Here is a 17,889-nt window from a genome sequence, read left to right on the forward strand (position 1 = left end):
TCCTTTTAAACACTCATGACAGATCAGTATAAACTGACGGTTAGCACGTAGAGCCTTAGCTTGTCAACGAGTGGGAGTTTTAAGAGTTGTTTTATAAATTGTTCTGTCACTTTACGAATGGATACCATTCAAGATTGTGATTCCGAATCATCAGATCATCATCGGTCATCATTTTGAATCATACAAAGGATGTTTTTTTGAAATATGAAGTCAAAGAACTGCTGACCTTTCCTCTGCCAGTGTTGGGTGGTAACACATCTTAAAGGAATAGTTTGAAATTTTGGGAGATACGCTTATTTGTTTTCTTGCTGAGAGTTAGAAGGTTGATACCACTTATATTCCTGTACGCTAAATACAAAGCTACAGCCGGTTAGCTTAGCTTAGCACAAAGACTGGAAGCGGGGAAACAGCTGGCCTGGCTCTGTCCAAAGGCAACAGCAACACCTCTAAAGCTCACTAATTAACACATTTGATCAAAAACCGAAGTGTAAAAATGATTCTGGTTTTATGGGGGGTTGGTGCTGGAGTAATCCTCGACTGAGCAACCAGCTGAGATTCCAGGAAGTCATTGGGACCGGCCAAGAAATAGTCCTGCAAATAAGTCCCCATTAAACCACAACTTGATGTTTTTACACTTCAGTTTCAGAGGTGCTGGTGGCTGATTTTGTTACCTTAGGATAGAGCCAGGCTAGCTGTTTCCCCCTGTTTCCAGTCTTTATGCTAAGCTAAGCTAACCGGCTGCTGGCTGTAGCTTTAATGTAATGGATGATATGAGAGTGGTATCAATCTTCTCGTCTAACTCTCTCTATATTTCACAAAATGTTAAACTGTTCCTTGAACAACATTAGTTACCATTCAAAGTTAAGCTTCTTTATGTTTGATCATTCATGAATTCTATATTCCTTAATCTCCCACTGGTTTGTTTTTGTCACTACATGAAAACAGGACATTCATTATATAAGAGAAACTTGAAGAAATGATGACACAAATCCTGGACATCAGCCCTGAGCTTCCCCTGATGACTTCCTCTGAAATGAGCAACAGGAACTGAGTTTTGTTTGACTATTGAGAATATTTGTTCTGGGACATGAACAACTGTATTAACTGCACTTAAAGCAAAACTAAAGTGCCAAAATCTGCAGACACTGAGTTTTGACCTTGATTTTTGACCTATTTGGGTCACCAGCTGCAGTTTCCTGACAGGACAATGTTACCGTAGAAGAAGAGGTATCACAACACTAAAGGTCTGCTGAGACGGTCAGAATGTGTTGTCAACAAGAATGTTTTATCAGTCTATTTTTGCGTTTCATTTTCACTCTCCTGTAGCTGAAGGCATCTTGAATTCAGAAAGAACATTATGGTGTTTGGATCCTGTAAGAAATTTACCTTTTTTCTCCACTTCAGACTGAAGGAGTAGGTTGAAATAAATAGTGGTTAAACTGCCATGATCATGTCATGAATCCATACAGTGACTCTCAGGGGACATCAGTCACATTCCTGCTTTAATGAACCAATAATTTAATGAACATCATGTAATGCAGCTAACACGTGTTGTGTTATAGAGTAAGCAGTGTAACGCCAGCTTTTACTTGTCTTTATAACAAGAAAAACTTTCCTACCATCACTTTTCTACCATTCTCGACATCACTTCGCACATACAGTACAGCTAGGGTTAGATAATGTTTTCTAATGACTATTGATTTCTATAGATTCTGATGTCAAATCTAATTTTAATTGCATTACTTTCCAAATTCTTTTCCATTTCTTGTCATAGAGTCAGAAAAGAAATAAGAGTATGCTGAAAGGTTATGGTACACACAGGGTACGTTTTAATGATTTTGATTTTAGCATTAGAATAAATTTAAAAATTACTGGGGTTTTTTCAAATTGTTTTTCCTTTTCATAACAGATCACAAAAACAAGAAAACAACTCCAAATGTTCTTGTTCAGTTTAGAATGATAAAATCAAATTTCAACTTATTTGATTTTTTTTTTTGTATCTGGGGTGAAATGCAATTCAATTATTAAATTAGACTACAAGTTGTTTTTTGTTTTTTTTTATTAAAGAGGCAACATTATGTTACATACAACATTTTACAGCGAGGTAACCAAAATATTTAGTAATTAATATTAGTTTATTACTAGATTTTCATTTGAACTTTCCTTTCAAAATGAGAGCTCACCATATTTGATGTTACAATATGAGCATAGTGAGTTCTGTCTAAATGAAAATGGTCTAAATGTTCTTGTCCCACCAGAAATAACAATAATAAGACTTTCAAACCCAAATACTTCCGAATAAAAGCATCATCTCCAGACACTTTCCAGCAAAGTTAAATTCGGCACAAAAATGCACAAATCATATTTTCAAATACTCCTCCAAACCTGAACTTTACCCCCATACTGTCATTTAAGTATCTCTGTTTGACTCGTATTCCTTGCAAAGAACAAATCCCCTAAAGAGTTCAATGACCTCAGGCCAGTAGCGTTTACCTCACTGGTCATGAAGTCATCTGAGAGACTGATTAAGCAACAGCTAGTTAACAGGGCTGAGGGGTTACTAGATCCCATGCAGTTCGCCTATAGAACCAAGAGAGGGGTTGAGGATGCAACTGCTACTTTACTTCATTATTTGTATAAGTACCTAAAGGGCACTCATTTTAGCCAGCTGTCTCTTTTTAAACTTGATGTTAGCCTTGTTAGGTGGATTGTGGATTTCCTGACATGTAGGCCCCAGAGGGTCAGGGTTAATGGTGCCTTGTCACAGCAGTGCCTATCTAGGCACCACAAGGATGTGTTCTTTCCTCTACACCAATGATTGTAGGAGTCAGTATACTGATCCTCACATTTGCTGTTATCATCAGTCTGCTCCACGATGGAGAGACATCTCATGGGCCTGTTGTTGATGAGTTTGTGCACTGGTGTGATGATCATTTTCTGAGGCTGAATACCACTAAAACAAAAGTGATGGCCATTGACTTCAGCATCACTCCCACCCTCCCAGACAGCTGTCAGAGGTCAAGGAGTAGATATAGTTGAGAGCTATCTTGGTGCATTCATTGACAAGAAACTGTTATCTGAACACTGCAGCAATTTGTGAGAAAGGCCAGCTAAGACTGTATTTCCCACGGAGACTTAATGTCTTTGATGTTGACCGAAAATAAATGGGGCTACTTTATAGATCTTTCATTGAGTCAGTTTTAACCTTTTCACTTGGATCCTGGTATGGCAACCTGAATGTCCAAAAAGGTGGCCAGCAAGATCATCGGCAAGCAGCAGTCCTCTTTGTCATACATCTTTTATTGTCAGGTCGTAAGGAAGGCATGATCGATTTTAGGGAGCCCACCCCATCCTCTATTTGAGGCATTTGATCTTCTCCCTTCAGGTCAGAGGTAAAGGGTTGCCGGGGCAAAGTGTCTGCACCATATTGTAAATACTTTGTATGTGTGACACTTGCATAAGTGACAATGTAGAAGACAGTGAACCACAACCTCAATGTTGGCAGAACCACAGCTGGTCTAAAATTTACCACTAAAAACTTGTCTCAGAAATGACATAACCATAGATAATTTGAAAAGTATGTTTCCTAATGAATTCTCAGTTCTTATATATTCAGAGAAAGTTGAACCACATGTACAGCTCAACATGTTCTCTGAGAGTTTTCACTTTCTGGAAAATGAAGAAAAAGTAGGGGAAGCAGATCGAAGGAAACCAACTTTTACAAAATAATCAGTGGAACGTGTCGAGCACATAAACCTTAAAAACAGCAATTCATAATATCTTTTGTTGTCACGCTCCAGTTTGGCGATCTGCTGCTTTATAATCACAGGTGACAAACCTCTAACCAGCCACAACAGTTTTTCAGGAGAAAAAACAGGAGCTCTGCAGATTCACAGATCGTCCTTTTCACCAAACCTGCTCTATCGCCTCCATAATGTTTCTGGAAAGATTTTTACATGTCACTGTGCTGCAGTTAATCAGTCTCAGTACAGTACTTCCATCACATCTGTTCTTCTGGATTACTTCCCTCAATTGACACTTAATGTTATTTGTTAGCAAATGAACAGCTTTATGATACTTTCCTCTGCCAGAACACTTAACTTAACGATCCTGTCTAGTAAAAAAAAAAAAGTTTCAGAAAGTTCTCATGTGGAGCAGCAGGAATGGATTTCATCCTGCTGTGGATTTTTCTTTCAGTTCATCATTTCTCCAGAGGGTTCATGGACCTGGAGGTCACAAAGCATGGGGCAGGAAAAGCTCTCTGTGTGTCTGTGCTTGCATGTGTCCGGGTAAAGTGATTGTTGGATGATATCATGTGACTAATTGGAAGCAGCATAGGTGTGTGTGTGTGTGTGTGTGTGTGTGTGTGTTTAATAATACATTGAGTTGAAGGATTCAAGGAATAGAGCTGCTTTGTTGACAGGATGAGCTTGTTTCTATAAATCACTGATTAGTACATGCACACCTCTTCAAGAAATGATCAGCAGTTTCACTGACTGCAGACACACACACACACACACACACACACACACGCGTGTGTTTCACTATCATTGTCATGCTTTTACTAGCCCCAAACATTAACCATCACAACTAAATGCCTAACCTTAACGTAATTGTAACCTGTACCCTAAAACCAAGTCTTAACCCTCAAAAAGCATTCTCTACCCATGGAGACCTCAATTTTTGTCCCCACAGTGACACAAGTCCCCATGGGTTAATGTGCATTCAGGTTAAAGTCCCCACTGGGATATAAGAACATGAAACACACACACACACACACACAATTATAAAAATGCAGGTACATCAAGATATACAACCTCACACACACAATCAGCATATGCAAAAACATACAGAAATACATATACAGTACATTCAGTACAAACACAGTCAATCCTCATTCAGATTGTAGTGTTGGACTTTATATAAACACATACCAGAGAGAAGATGTAGGATTTGAACCATGTAGCTATAATTTATCCTCTTAACACTGGACATTTACAGCTATTACACTCAGGTTAAAGGGTCAGTTCATTTCTTTGCTATTTTACTATATTTAAGTGAAAACTTTTCACAGTTAGCTCAGTTAGCCTTCACTGTAATGGAGGAAGTGACAGAAATCTCAGAGGCGAATAGCTGGGTGACTTATATCTCATATCAGTGACCACTATGAACTTGTGTTTGTTTGTTTTTTTGGTTTTTTTGCCTTTATTGGATAGGAACAGCTGAAGAGAGACAGGAAAGGGGGGAGAGAGACAGGATGACATGCAGCAAAGGGCCTGAGCCGCTCAGCCATAGTACATGGTGCGCACGCTCTACCAGGTGAGCAATCAGGGTGCCCCTTGTGTTTAATTTTTTGTGGGAAATTCTGCATTGCAAGTAAAATCCGGGTCCCAACAGTTGTTTTCACAGAGGAACTTCATACAAACTCAGGAAATACATAAACGTTCATTATTTAACAGATTCCTGGGAATGAATGGAGAATATGGGTTAAGGTAACATATTCAGCAATAGTGCTGTCACGATATCAGATTTTCACTACACGATTATCATGGGCAAAAAAAATCATGATAACAGTATTATCGCAATATCTATAGAAAATTTGGGGGTGAAAATTAGCTGGCAAAAAACTAGCTAAAAGCTAGCTAGTTATTGTGTCTTCTTTTTCACTTTTATGGTTTGTGGCAACCAGCGTTACGATGCATTACCACCACCTTTTATGAAAAAGAGAAAATAGAAAGAAATGGAAATGATTTAAGAGAGGCTGGATTATTTACACAATATTATCATATGTGTATTATTAACATGATATCAATATTTAATTTTTAAATATCACGATTTCTGTTCCAAAAAATGGAATAAAGTCTTTGTTCAAAGCATTTATCACTTTTAACTGGACAGAATAAACATGCAAGGTTTGATTTTCCCATCAACTTTTTATCTCTGAAATTCTCTGTTTTCCCTGGAAGAGAAGCACCTGCTTTCTGTTTTATATTGTGGATCATTTCAGCAGATTTCCCTTCAATTTGAACCTGGTCACATTGTAAAATACAATGAAGAGGCTGCAAAAGAAGTGAGTCTATTCAGCAGAGATCTTGTTTGTTTACAGAGATTGGGCTAATGTGTCTGAATTAATGGAGAACGTTTGATTATACCACAAAGAGCCTTTTACACCTGGCAAATCTTTCTTTCAAACACACACTCAGACTATGTCTACAAGCCATCTAATTTTTAAAAGGCTGTGCATCTACACTAGCGCTTCCAGGTTTCATTTTCATAGAGACCTCTACAAGCAGTGAACCACCTGAATAATAATTCAATTTTATTTTTATTTTTTATTTATTTATATAGCACCAATTCATAACAGAAGTTATCTCATTGTACTTTTCCTATACAGCAGGCATAGACCGTACTATTTATAATATTATTTACAGAGACCCAACAAATCCTACCATGAGCAAACATTTGGTGACAGTGGCAAGAAAAAACTTCCATTAAGAGGCAGAAACCTTGGACAGAACCAGACTCAATGGTGGACGGCCATCCACCCCTGCCATGTTAGGTTTTGAGAGAGAGAGAGAGAGAGAGAGAGAGAGAGAGAGAGAGAGAGAGAGAGAGACAGAGAGAGGTTTTGGGAAAGGGGGGAGGCACAATGCAAATACCACCTAGAATTTTTAAAATAGTAGTAATGTAATTGTAATGTTAATGTCAGTATTAGTAACAGAGCCAATAACAACAACTGTAGCAGCAGTTGTCGAGCAGGAACACGGGGGCAGCAGGTAGCCCACAAACACAGATCCAGACTCTGCAGCTACGGAGGCAGAAATACCTGCTGAAAGCGACAGAAGGAGAGAGGAGAGAAAACACAGAACTACGGGAGAGAGAAGATGTTGAGTTAGTAACATGCAGTAATGGGATAAAAATGCGTACAGATGGAGAGGGAGAGAAGGAGAGAGGAAAGAGGTGCATCGTGGGAAGTCTACCGGCATTTTAGCCCTATAGCAGCATAATTAAGGGATGGTTAAGGGCTCACCTGAGTCACCCCTAACTATAAGCTTTATCAAAGAGGAAAGTCTTAAGCCTACTCTTAAATGTGGAGATGGTGTCTGCCTACCTTTTGTCTGAGTTTAACATTAGAAAAATTTGCGGGTCATCCATTTCTTTATGTCCTTAAGGCATGCTTGAAGTTTAGCTAACTGGTTAGTTTCATCTGGCTTGATCGATAGATATAATTGGGTATCATCTGCATACTAATGAAAGTTTATGGAGTGTTTCCTAATAATATTGCCTAGAGGAAGCATATATAAGGTGAAGGTAATACAAAAATGGCTTAATCTCTTCTTCTTCATCCTCTTTACATCTGGTAAAGAGAGGGACAAACACAAAATGGCTGACCAAATCGTTATTTAATGACTGCAACAACGACTTGTTAATGACAACAGCTGTGTGATCGGCTATACTGACATTTAAAATGAGAACAGAGAATGTTAGAGACAACAGAAAGTTGTCTTATCTTTGCTGCCACACAGTTGACTGTGAGCTATAGATACACCTGGTTAATCTGCAGAGTGACAGCCTGTTACACCTCTGTTCAGTCTCATCCTGCTCTCTGTGTTTACTCACACTGTGTTTCAATACAGCCGAAATTCACCATTCAGTTGTTCTCATTTACGTATGTGTCTTTTGTCAGACACGGAACAAGTATGAAATAGTCCTTTAACTGCGGCTCTGCTGTGTTTTCGGCTATATTGACATTTAAAATGAGTGATCACAGAGAAGTTTGAGGCAACAGAAACTTTCTTAACTCTACTGCCACACAGCTCCCATCCCTCACTGCACAGCTTACGTTCTCCTTTTGTAAAATCTCAGTTTTCCCCATACAAACTACCAGAGTTTTAAGATTTATACACTCACATTTAACTTTAGTACATCCACACCTCCAATTCAGCTCATGTCAATTCAGTTAAATTTAGTAGCATTTATTATTGTTTTATTATTTATGACATTTCACGTGTTTCCAAAACACAAAAATGGTATACAATGGAAATAACTGAGATTATTTGAATAACAACCAAATCATCCGTCCTTTCAGAAGCAGCTACACACCTGATTAAAGTACAAAGGGTGCCCCGTCTGTATTGTCTCAGAACACACACACACACCCCAGCTGTCAGTGTGTAGTACATTGACAATAGAACCGTGAACATACAATATGAAACATCTGCACTGCACGCTTCGTTAGACCACAAAGACAAATTCTATTAATCTCAGAATGGTCACACTCATTTATAACGTGTCAGCATCCTCACCGCTAATGAAACCATTGTTGAGAAGTCTGCTAGTGAATGTGGAACAGATTCACACTTCACTGAACAAAGGCTACTCTGCCTGCTTTCTTATTGTCAATCCCCTTACACACACTCCCCTCACTGACAAGTGTTAGAATTTGAGTCAACCACAGTTGAACCAGTGACTTCCTACTGAGTCCATCTAATGACCCATGTAGCCAAACCCCCCACCACTGCTAGGACACACACACACACACACACTGAAAGAGTACAAGTTGGACTTGACAGAACTATGAACTCAGGGACCCTTGAACTGTACCAACTCAAAAAGTAGATGGTGGGAGAGAAAAGAGAGAGAGAATAAAACCGAAGAGGAAGAGGTGTAGAGGAGAAGAAAGGAGAGAGAGAGAGAGAGAGAGAGAGAGAGGAAGGGGCAGAGTGAGGGTGAGCGAGCAGCAGATCCTGACCCGGCTCGTTGTGTTGATGTTTTCTCTGGCAGCTCGTCAGTTTGAGCTGCACTCACTGAGGGGGTTCATGAGAAACTGACGCTCATCGGGTTCTGAAAGCAAAACCTCCATTTGAAAGGGGGGGAGGGAGGACGAGAGGAGAGGAGGGGAGAGGAGAGGAGAAGAAGAGACTAGCAGAGAGAAGACGAGAGGTTAGCATACAAAAAAGCAGAAGAGTAGAGACATTGAGAGCGAGAGATTATGTTAAAGAAACTCTTTTTATTTATGCTGGAGAAACACGATTTTATGATAATGTTTTTGATTTTAGATATTACAGCATAAAAGACTTCAGACAGGGAAAGGGAATCCCTGAGAGCAGTGGGGATAAAGGGAGGCATTACTTCAAGTGGTTCGCCCTTTTATCTATAGTAGAGTATGAAACTGAAACAAAATATGTCTAAAAGTCAGTTGGAAATATGGTCAGTGGTGGGGGAGAAATCTGATTACTGACCAGTTGCTTGTAAACGTGGGTTTTAGAGTAATCAGGTTATTGCAGTTTGTGTAAACTTGTTCTCCGATTTCCTGCCTTTAGCCTGCTTTTTTCAAACAACGGAGACAGACTGGAAAATATTGTGTGCATGGAGACATGGTGACTTGAAGAGAGGAGGCAATACAATATTGGAAGAAAGCGGATGAGAGAAGGCAGCTTTGACTAGTAATCCACACTCCTATAGAGTACAATACAAAGTAATGAAGCAAACGTATATGAGCGAGTGCTATGTACTGTGATATTCAGCTATACAATCTTCACCTGGTGGATAAAATCTCAGACACACCTCTCTGAGCTCCATGTGACAGTTGTGTTATTATATTTTACAGATGTTGCTATTATCGTGTCCACCCCTGTACTGGAACGGTTGCGTTTAAAACAGAGTAGTGAGGAGATCGAATGAATGAATGAAAAGCTGAAGACACTGGGAGATGCTGTAAGACTGAGTTCAGCCAAAGTTTCTACAAGCACAATCGTGTTTCTGCTGTTTTTCTTCGGAGATGAAATTTAGGATTTGGAAATAAACTGTAACAACACTGCAAAGTGAAAAAAACTCTCAGCAACAACAGCGGATCAGAACAGATGTGACAGTAACACTGCAACAGACAGACTCTGAGCTCAGGGACACTACGGCTCAGTCCAACAACTGAGCTGGTAAACCTGCTCTGCCCTGTAAGTGTGTTTGTGTGTGTGTTTCATGTTCTTATATCCCGGTGGGGACTTTAACCTGAATGCACACTAACCCGTGGGGATTTGTGTCACCATGGGGACAGAGATTGAGGGGCTAGGGAAAGCATTATGTCAAAGACTGTCCCCCACGGGGATAGTGAAACAAATATGTGTGTGTGTGTGTGTGTGTGTGTGTGTGTGTGTGTGTGTGTGTGTGTGTGTGTGTGAGAGAGAGAGAGAGAGAAACTTTTCATCTACTAAACCAGGTGGAACTAAGCATATTCATGCTCACCTATCTGAAAACTCAACTCAAACTGCATTTTTCCACACTTAGCAGCTTTTCAAACAAACAACATCAACAACCAGCTGTTTGTTTGCTACTAAATATAATGGCAACCACTCAAACAACAAACATTTCAGTTTTATTTCAAAGCTATAAGCAGCTTTCTCTTTCTCTATATTTCTACTAAGTTTATCGTTTTGTACCAAAATACCAAAGTAAAGTTCCTTGTATGTGTAAACCTACTCCTGATTCTGAGCTACCACAAGCAGACTATGCTTCCTTACTCTGGGAAAAAGCCACCAAGTTATTGTATCTAAATATAAAACTTTCGTAAATATTAACATCAACACTTTTCTCAGGTCCTTTAAACAGACTTTATAGAAAATCTCCCTTATGTTTTCCAGTGGCACAACAAACAGGAGGAATGATGTAAACATTGCGATTTTAATAAACTTTTGAGCTGATGTACAAATGAACCAAAGATCACCAAGCAAAATGACACAGGTTCAAATCCCCACAGGAGCCAATTTGTCTCAGAACAGGCATCTTTCCTACCCTAAAGGGACCTTTAACAAGACAACAAACCTCCACCTAAGTTCTTAATTAAAGCCTTAGAAACTCATCCACACATCCATCGCAACTGTTAAAAGCGTGTTAAACTTACCTGACTGGATGAAGAACCGGTTACTCCCAACTGTCACTCTGTATCCACCACACCAAACTGCCTCAGTAGACGAGTCATACCCAACACTGCTGGGGAGCTCCTCCGTCTGCTTTGCTTTCTATGTATGTGTATGTGTGTGTGTGTGTGTGTGTGTGTGTGTGTGTGTGTGTATCAGTGGGTTTGGCAGCTGCCTGCTTGGTCCTGATAGCATTCAGTTTTTGGAGCAGCAGCAGCAGCAGCAGCAGCGCAGCTCAAGAGGGTTTCACAACGACGTCAGAAGAGAGACTGGAAACACAACAGTGAATTAAGTTCCCTCCTTTTTTTCTTCTCTTTCTTCTCTCTCAGCTCTCGTCTTCATATCTGCTCTCTCGTTCTCTGTCACACACTTTATTTTCCAGCTCGGCCTCTTCTCTCCTCTCTCCCCCTCAGCTTCTTCTCCACTCCCTTTTTTGTGTTACTCTCCTCCTCTTTCAGCACTTCCCACTCTGACAATCTGCTCTCTTCCTTTTGTCAACTTCAATTAATGTACCTAAGCCTTTTTCCTTCTCTTCATCTCCTCCTTCTTTACTGTTCCTGCTACATTTCTTCTTTTCTGTCTTGATATTTGAGCTCTTAACTCTCCTTCTATCCGCTCTGGTTCTCCTTGTCTCTCCTGGTCTTCTTTCTTTCTTTCTTTCTTTCTTCCTTTCCCAAATCTTTTTTCTCACGTTATCTTTCTCTCTCTCCCTTCTTCAGCACTTTAAGCGCTTGTCATTCTTAATTTCTTATCTATATCTCAAACTCTTTCTCTTCATGCCTCTCCTCCTCCACCCTCATCTCCTCCTTTCTTCCCACTCCTCTCTTCCCTTTTTTCAGTCCATTGCTTCTCTCTGTCATATCTGATCTGTCATTTTCCTTCTTTCCTTCCATGTGACTCTTCTTACCGTGCTCTCTCCTTCCCTGCTAAACCTTCCTCTTTTTCCTCTTTCCTTTTCTCAACTCCCATCCCTCTCTTTCTCTCTGCTCTCCCCTGGGGATACTCTCTGTTTCTCTCCCCCTTCCTCTGTTTCCCAACAACTGTCCGCCAGTCTTCTTAAACTCCTCTTTCATCTTCACTTTCCTCTCGTTCCTTTCCCTTTTGCTTACTTTCTCTGTTGTCACTTTTTCTTTTTCTGCGTTTCAGAGTAAATGTAAATGAAAACGTTTCAGAAGCCCTCCCTCTCCTCCTCCTGTCCTTCTCTCTTTTTCTTCCCCTTCCCCCCGCTCCGCTTGGCGAGTATCATGTTTGGCAGATTGGCTTTAAACTACAGAACTTGGCTCCAGCACAGACCACATACATCACTTACACACTGCTTCATGTTCTGACTGATGGCCAAGCATTTGTGACAATAAACATTGCATACTGAAGTAAACTAATCACGTCTATATGTTCGGATCTATATGTTTGGAGAAGTTTCTTAGCGATGCACGGAGGGGGGCGGGGGGTTGCTGTGAATTAAAAAGGTTTATATATCTAAATATATGTAGGAAAAAGTTGTCATTAGTTTGTTGGAATAATCTTGTCAATAATGCAGTAAAGAGACAGCATACATATCTGTAAATAAATATTAACTTGGTTCTGCTGTGTAATATATATCTTTGCTGCTAAGCCTTTTTCCATTCGTGTTTCTCCTGTGTTTTCACATTTTACACATGGTATATGCTGCTATAAATCAGTTTGTGTGTGTTTTCAAATGAGTTCTCTTTACAGTAACACTCTGTTTTTGTTGTTTTCTTTTTGTTATGTGAGTGTTTTTCTGTCATTATCATGCCCACATCAGAGATTCACAGAGCCATCAGACAGAAATGCTTGTGAGCATAAAGCAAACTATGCAGAGTTGTTAAAAGCAGCTCTGTCCAGTAGCTTTCCCACGCTGTCGTGTGAAAAACCTCATAAGACTGTGTAGAGTGACTGAAGTCCTTGAACTTGCAATTAGTTTGTGAAATTCTCCTGATTAGCGTGTTGGGAGAACCTGCAACATGGGGACGTTGACCCCAGTTTTAGGGGTCATGTGGGACAGCTTCATTTAGTCGTCCTTTAATGAGTTGAGGTTGGGTTTTAGGTCCCTTTTGTTTGGTTTGTTTGGTAATTAGCAGGATAACGAATCTTGACATTTGGTCCAAAGTTATAAGATCAAGGATCAAGTGATTCGCCTGTGGTGCGGATCCAGGAATTTCTTTAGAGGATTTCTTGAGAGAGAGAGAATTTTCTCCATTTTGTCATGAAGTATTGTAATGTTTTCATTTGAATGTCTGCCTCTACATATAAATAAATATACATACGCTACATGACCAAAAATATGTGGACATCCAAACAAAGTATGTGGGCAGTTGAACATTACATCTATACGTATATGATTGTTGAACATCTCATTCCAAAACCATGGCCATTAATCTGCTGCTTCAACAGCTTCCGCTCCTCTGATTTCAGGCTTTCCACAAGATTTTGGAACCAGGCTGCAGGGATTTGCGAGAGCTGCAGGCCAGTCAAGTTCTTCTGGGAAAACTACTGTATTCCTATATGAGAGGCTCTTCCTGAAACTGTTGCCACAAAGCTGGAAGCACACGTGTTTAAAATATCATTGTATGCAGCATTTAACTTGAACTGAACTACGAGGCCCAAACCATTAAAAAAGCCCCAGAGCAACCATACTTGGCCACATGTATTGTATGTTTTAATTCTAACATTTTCTGTTTTGAAATAAAAAGGATTGTATAGCTCTTGTGGAGGTATTCGAGTTTTAGCTGACATATATTTATATGTGTAGTATGCACAAAACAATATATGAACGTAGTTTTTTTTTTTTTTCCCAGCATGCATAATAATTGTAACTTGCTCACCTAAATGGACTGTGGACATTATTAGTGTTATGATCTGTGTTTGACAAGTCAAATGTCCACTGAGTGAAACTTGTCAAGTGCAGGTTTAAAGAACAAAACCAATAGTCTTGCATGTTTAAATACGAATCACAGATATTTTATGTTACTGTTTTCCAAACCAAAGATGGATTCTACCTTTGCAGCAGCTACCTGTATTTGTTCCAGTATTCCTGCAGCAGTTGGTTTCAGTTAGGTGTTTTGTTGCTACAGCAACCCCTACTGGCACAGTCCCACGCCAGCTTAACTGACATTGTTATATCCGCCATTTTGTGAGATTTGTGACGAGCAACTTTGATCTTGTTTACTCTCCAAATGTCTTTTTTGGAGCATTATTGGAAGGTACTCTTTTCATTATAGATATTTTGTGATTGAGGAACAACGTAGCTAATTGACAGTTCAGTCTATAGTCTAATTCTGTGAATCCAGTTTCCTTGTTCCTGTACTAAGCTAATTCATTTTCAAAGTACCTTTGTTCTGCTCATCTTTTTTTTTTTTTTTTTTTGTAATCACTGTCATTGCATTTGTTGTGTTTTATACAATATTGTTTTCACAGTTTCACAATTGCTTCCAGTATAATCCCCAAAGACCAACTGCTGTCTTCAACCTTCATTGGAAGTGAGTTTAACTCGCTGCATAGAAATTACACTTGCAAAGACTTAAAACCTGATTTAGATCTATCACAGGGAACATTTTGTTGCCTTGTTTTTGTCAAAGTTATGTTATTTGTGTCTAGGAATGTAGTTTGCAAACAGATACTGTTTTAAAGGAAAATTCCCATTTATTACAACTCATGATATGATAACATTGCATTCACCAAAGTGATCTGGGAACATCACTACAACAAAGTCATCTGAAATTTGGGTTAGCTGTTAGACGGAAACCTGTTCAATAGAATAAATAGTCAAATTCACACGATCCTTTTCATTGTGAATGTATTTGTTTTTTGGTTTTTGTCTAAATTAAATAATAAATCAGTTCTGGGATGTCAGAGCGTCCTTGGTTTGGAACTTGTCTGTGCTCTCAGCTGAATTATAACACAACAATAACAATAAATTTGACAAAAAAAAAAAAACACAACTGAATGTTCACAGGGATGAAATAAATATGTCAAGAAGTGTTTGAAAATCTAAAACCTTAATGGTATGCTTTGGAAAATAGTCAATAAATAATGTGAATTGTGATTTGTGGTTAACTGGCTACAACATCCAAAGCTACGTGTATGATGTGTTAACAAGCCGATGTTAATGGTTGGTTTTGTCAGTCAGCTGCCTGTGTTTGATATGAAGGATCTGCTGAGATAGATACACACACACCTATAAACACACCATCACAAGGTTTAAAATACACAAATATTTCTGTCATAGCTTAGAGATCTCTTAACACACACACTTATACAAATGCACACACACACACATACTGTATATATTAATGCACATACCGCACACACCCACACACACCATCAGTTGGCTGCTAACACAGAAATATACACCGATATTTATTTCAGCTGGCACATTCATTTCATAAGTACGCACACACAACACACACACACACAGACATATGGCAGGCAGAGATAAGGAGGAAAAGACGAGTGCATCCTGTGTATCTGGAGGCTTCGGCTCCTCCACTCCCTCATCACACACTCGTTGTAACAGCTGACTGTGCATTTGTGTGTGTGTGTGTGTGTGTGTGTGTGTGTGTGTGTGTGTGTGTGTGTGTGCTCTTACTTCTATCTTTGTGAGGACCAACTTGAGTTTAAAGGGCTGATTGAGGGCTTAGAGTTGAAGATTAAGAATAAGGTTTAGATTAGGGTTAAGGGTGGGGAAAACACCGGGTGCATAAAGAGTAAATCACCCAAGTGACATGTCATAATTTTCCACAAAAACTTGGACCCAAAAGGCCATATAATATAGAGTAAATCATCTAGATTAATAGGAAACAATAGGCCCACATGTGAGATGTCACCTTGTGCAACTACAGACTAAGAGCTTGAATATTAAGGGGTATTTTGGTTTTGAAACAATCAAAGAATAATAATTTCAAAATTGTCCCTTCCGCCCTCCAATATTATCTCAACCCCTTAGCCTCCTTTACAGCAATGAGGAGGAAAGATAGGAATGTCTCAGAGATCAAATTTGTGAATTGTGAAGTGCATTTATTCTTTTCTTTTTTCCTTTGTATTTAGACTCTTTGACTGTTGAACCTAACAGAGAGGTCCTCTACTACTGTAGCATGATGCCCTCTGCTGTTAATATGGTGCTACAGAACTAAGTGAAGAACGTTTACCCCATAGGTTGAACATCTCCTGCACAAGTTGACTTTTCTGTACTGTCACCACTGGACTTATCATTATAGTAACTTCTAAACAGTGAAAGAAAATGTAGAAAGAAAAGCTTCACAATAACCTAAGAGGCCACAACAGATTCCGTCACACCTGACTGACAAAAGCCAGATTTATGTTACCTGGCAGAAATGTCCTAATCGCCCTGCAGTGTGTGCAGAGCAACAATAAGAAAAAACATTTTTCTTCTTAAACTGTGCAGTGTGAGCGTTCATGTTATTTTATTTGGACAGATACGTGCTTTTGGGTTTTTTAAAATATCATTTTTGGTGCTTTGAGAAGCTCAAACCAAGTCTCTCCATCAGACTACAGCCAAACCTTAGCAAATCACATTGAAACTTTTCCCTTGACAACATCACACTCTGGATGAGAGTAAAAACACATTTCATGGTTTGAACTGTGCCTGTGGACTGTTTAAGAGGGGAAATCAGATCCTGATCTCAGCTCTCGGCAGGTCAGTGTTCAGGATTTCACAGAGCAAGCAGTTGTTCCTTAATCTCTGCTCCTGTTGCAAATATGTTACAGTGTCCTCTACAGCAGTGCCAGGGCGAGATGCCCAACACTCAGCAGATCAGCATCAGTTACTATGGCAACAGCCATGGACCAGACTGTGGAGCCAACATGGCTGCCAAAGGGGGACTGCAGCAGCCAAGATGTGTCTGTCTGTGTGGCTTTACACATGAGCGACAAGCACAACATCTTGGCACAGCCGTTTGTAACCTTCATGTCTTTGGGGAACCCTCTTTTGTGCTCTATATGCCATCTGTATGTTTTCTGCATATGCAAAACATGCAGGGTTATTGCTTCTAGTTTAGATTATTTTACATGCCTACCTGACACATAAGGAATATGCACAAAGGCGTATCGACTAACCTCATGGTAAAATTAGAACTGTGCTGTCCCAAATATCCATATATCTTGGTGGTCGGCTGGGCCCGGTCACATGCCATGCACTGACATTGACACACTAATGACTCAATGAAGAGCATTCTTTCAAAATTGTATATCTATCGTAATCTCTCCTATCATAAACAGAAATAATGTAAACTTAATCAAACATTTGCCTCAAGCTAACGGCATAGAAGCGCCCAAACAGTCATGGGAGTCTGAAGACTGAGACTGAGAATGAAAATAACATAGGACATGTGAGGGATGCTTGGAGCTCAAGCAGCTAACTAAAAATACATGCACTGTACCATAAGTGCATGCTTTTTTAGCATGTGAATGTGAGAGCTAATCATTGCAGTGTTAGCATGTTAGCACCATGCTCTACCTACAGTACATAAATACACAGGAAAACAGTTGAGATGAGTTAAGTTGAATCCTTAGAGCCTTCATTTGTTCAGTAATTCTCTGCAGTATTCCCTCAATGAAGCAAAAGTGCCACAAACTATAAACTTAACAACTGTAAGCTTTGAGAACTGCAAATTATTTCTGATTAGGAACACAACTGAGGAACAATTGTCTATAGAAGCCTGCTCAGATGCAACGTTCCCTCTCTCTCTCTTGAAATATCACAAATCTGCTGTGACACATGAAGTCAAAACACAACTTAGTCAACTTACACTTGTGAGAAGAATGGATTGTTTTTACAGCATCCAGTTTCAGACTCCACATACTTGTGTTACCATTAAATGAAGCTGCATCAGGTAAGAGTTTCAGAACAAATCACACATATCCACAGTTCCACCCACAATTCAAATGTCAGAGCAAAACACAAAGTTCCATCTGCTATGTGCATATTTTTGAGGTTTAG

The 17,889-nt window shown here is 39.5% G+C and overlaps 1 protein-coding gene across 6 annotated transcripts in view; it reads right to left on the reverse strand.

Moving 5' to 3' along the window:
- The window catches only part of ripor3 (RIPOR family member 3), a 69,555-nt gene extending 54,750 nt beyond the window's left edge, over positions 1-14,805 (reverse strand). Inside the window, exon 1 of one of the 6 annotated variants that reach the window (XM_044213356.1) lies at positions 10,898-14,805. The gene's annotated coding sequence lies outside the window, so the exon portion shown is untranslated. The remainder of the gene's footprint in view (positions 1-10,897) is intronic. The other 5 variants (XM_044213326.1, XM_044213318.1, XM_044213336.1 and 2 more) reach the window with 5 other exon arrangements.
- Between the last annotated feature and the right edge of the window lie 3,084 nt (positions 14,806-17,889).

Source organism: Siniperca chuatsi, linkage group LG2, assembly GCF_020085105.1.
Source record: "Siniperca chuatsi isolate FFG_IHB_CAS linkage group LG2, ASM2008510v1, whole genome shotgun sequence".
In the NCBI taxonomy this organism is placed as follows: Eukaryota; Metazoa; Chordata; class Actinopteri; order Centrarchiformes; family Sinipercidae; genus Siniperca; species Siniperca chuatsi.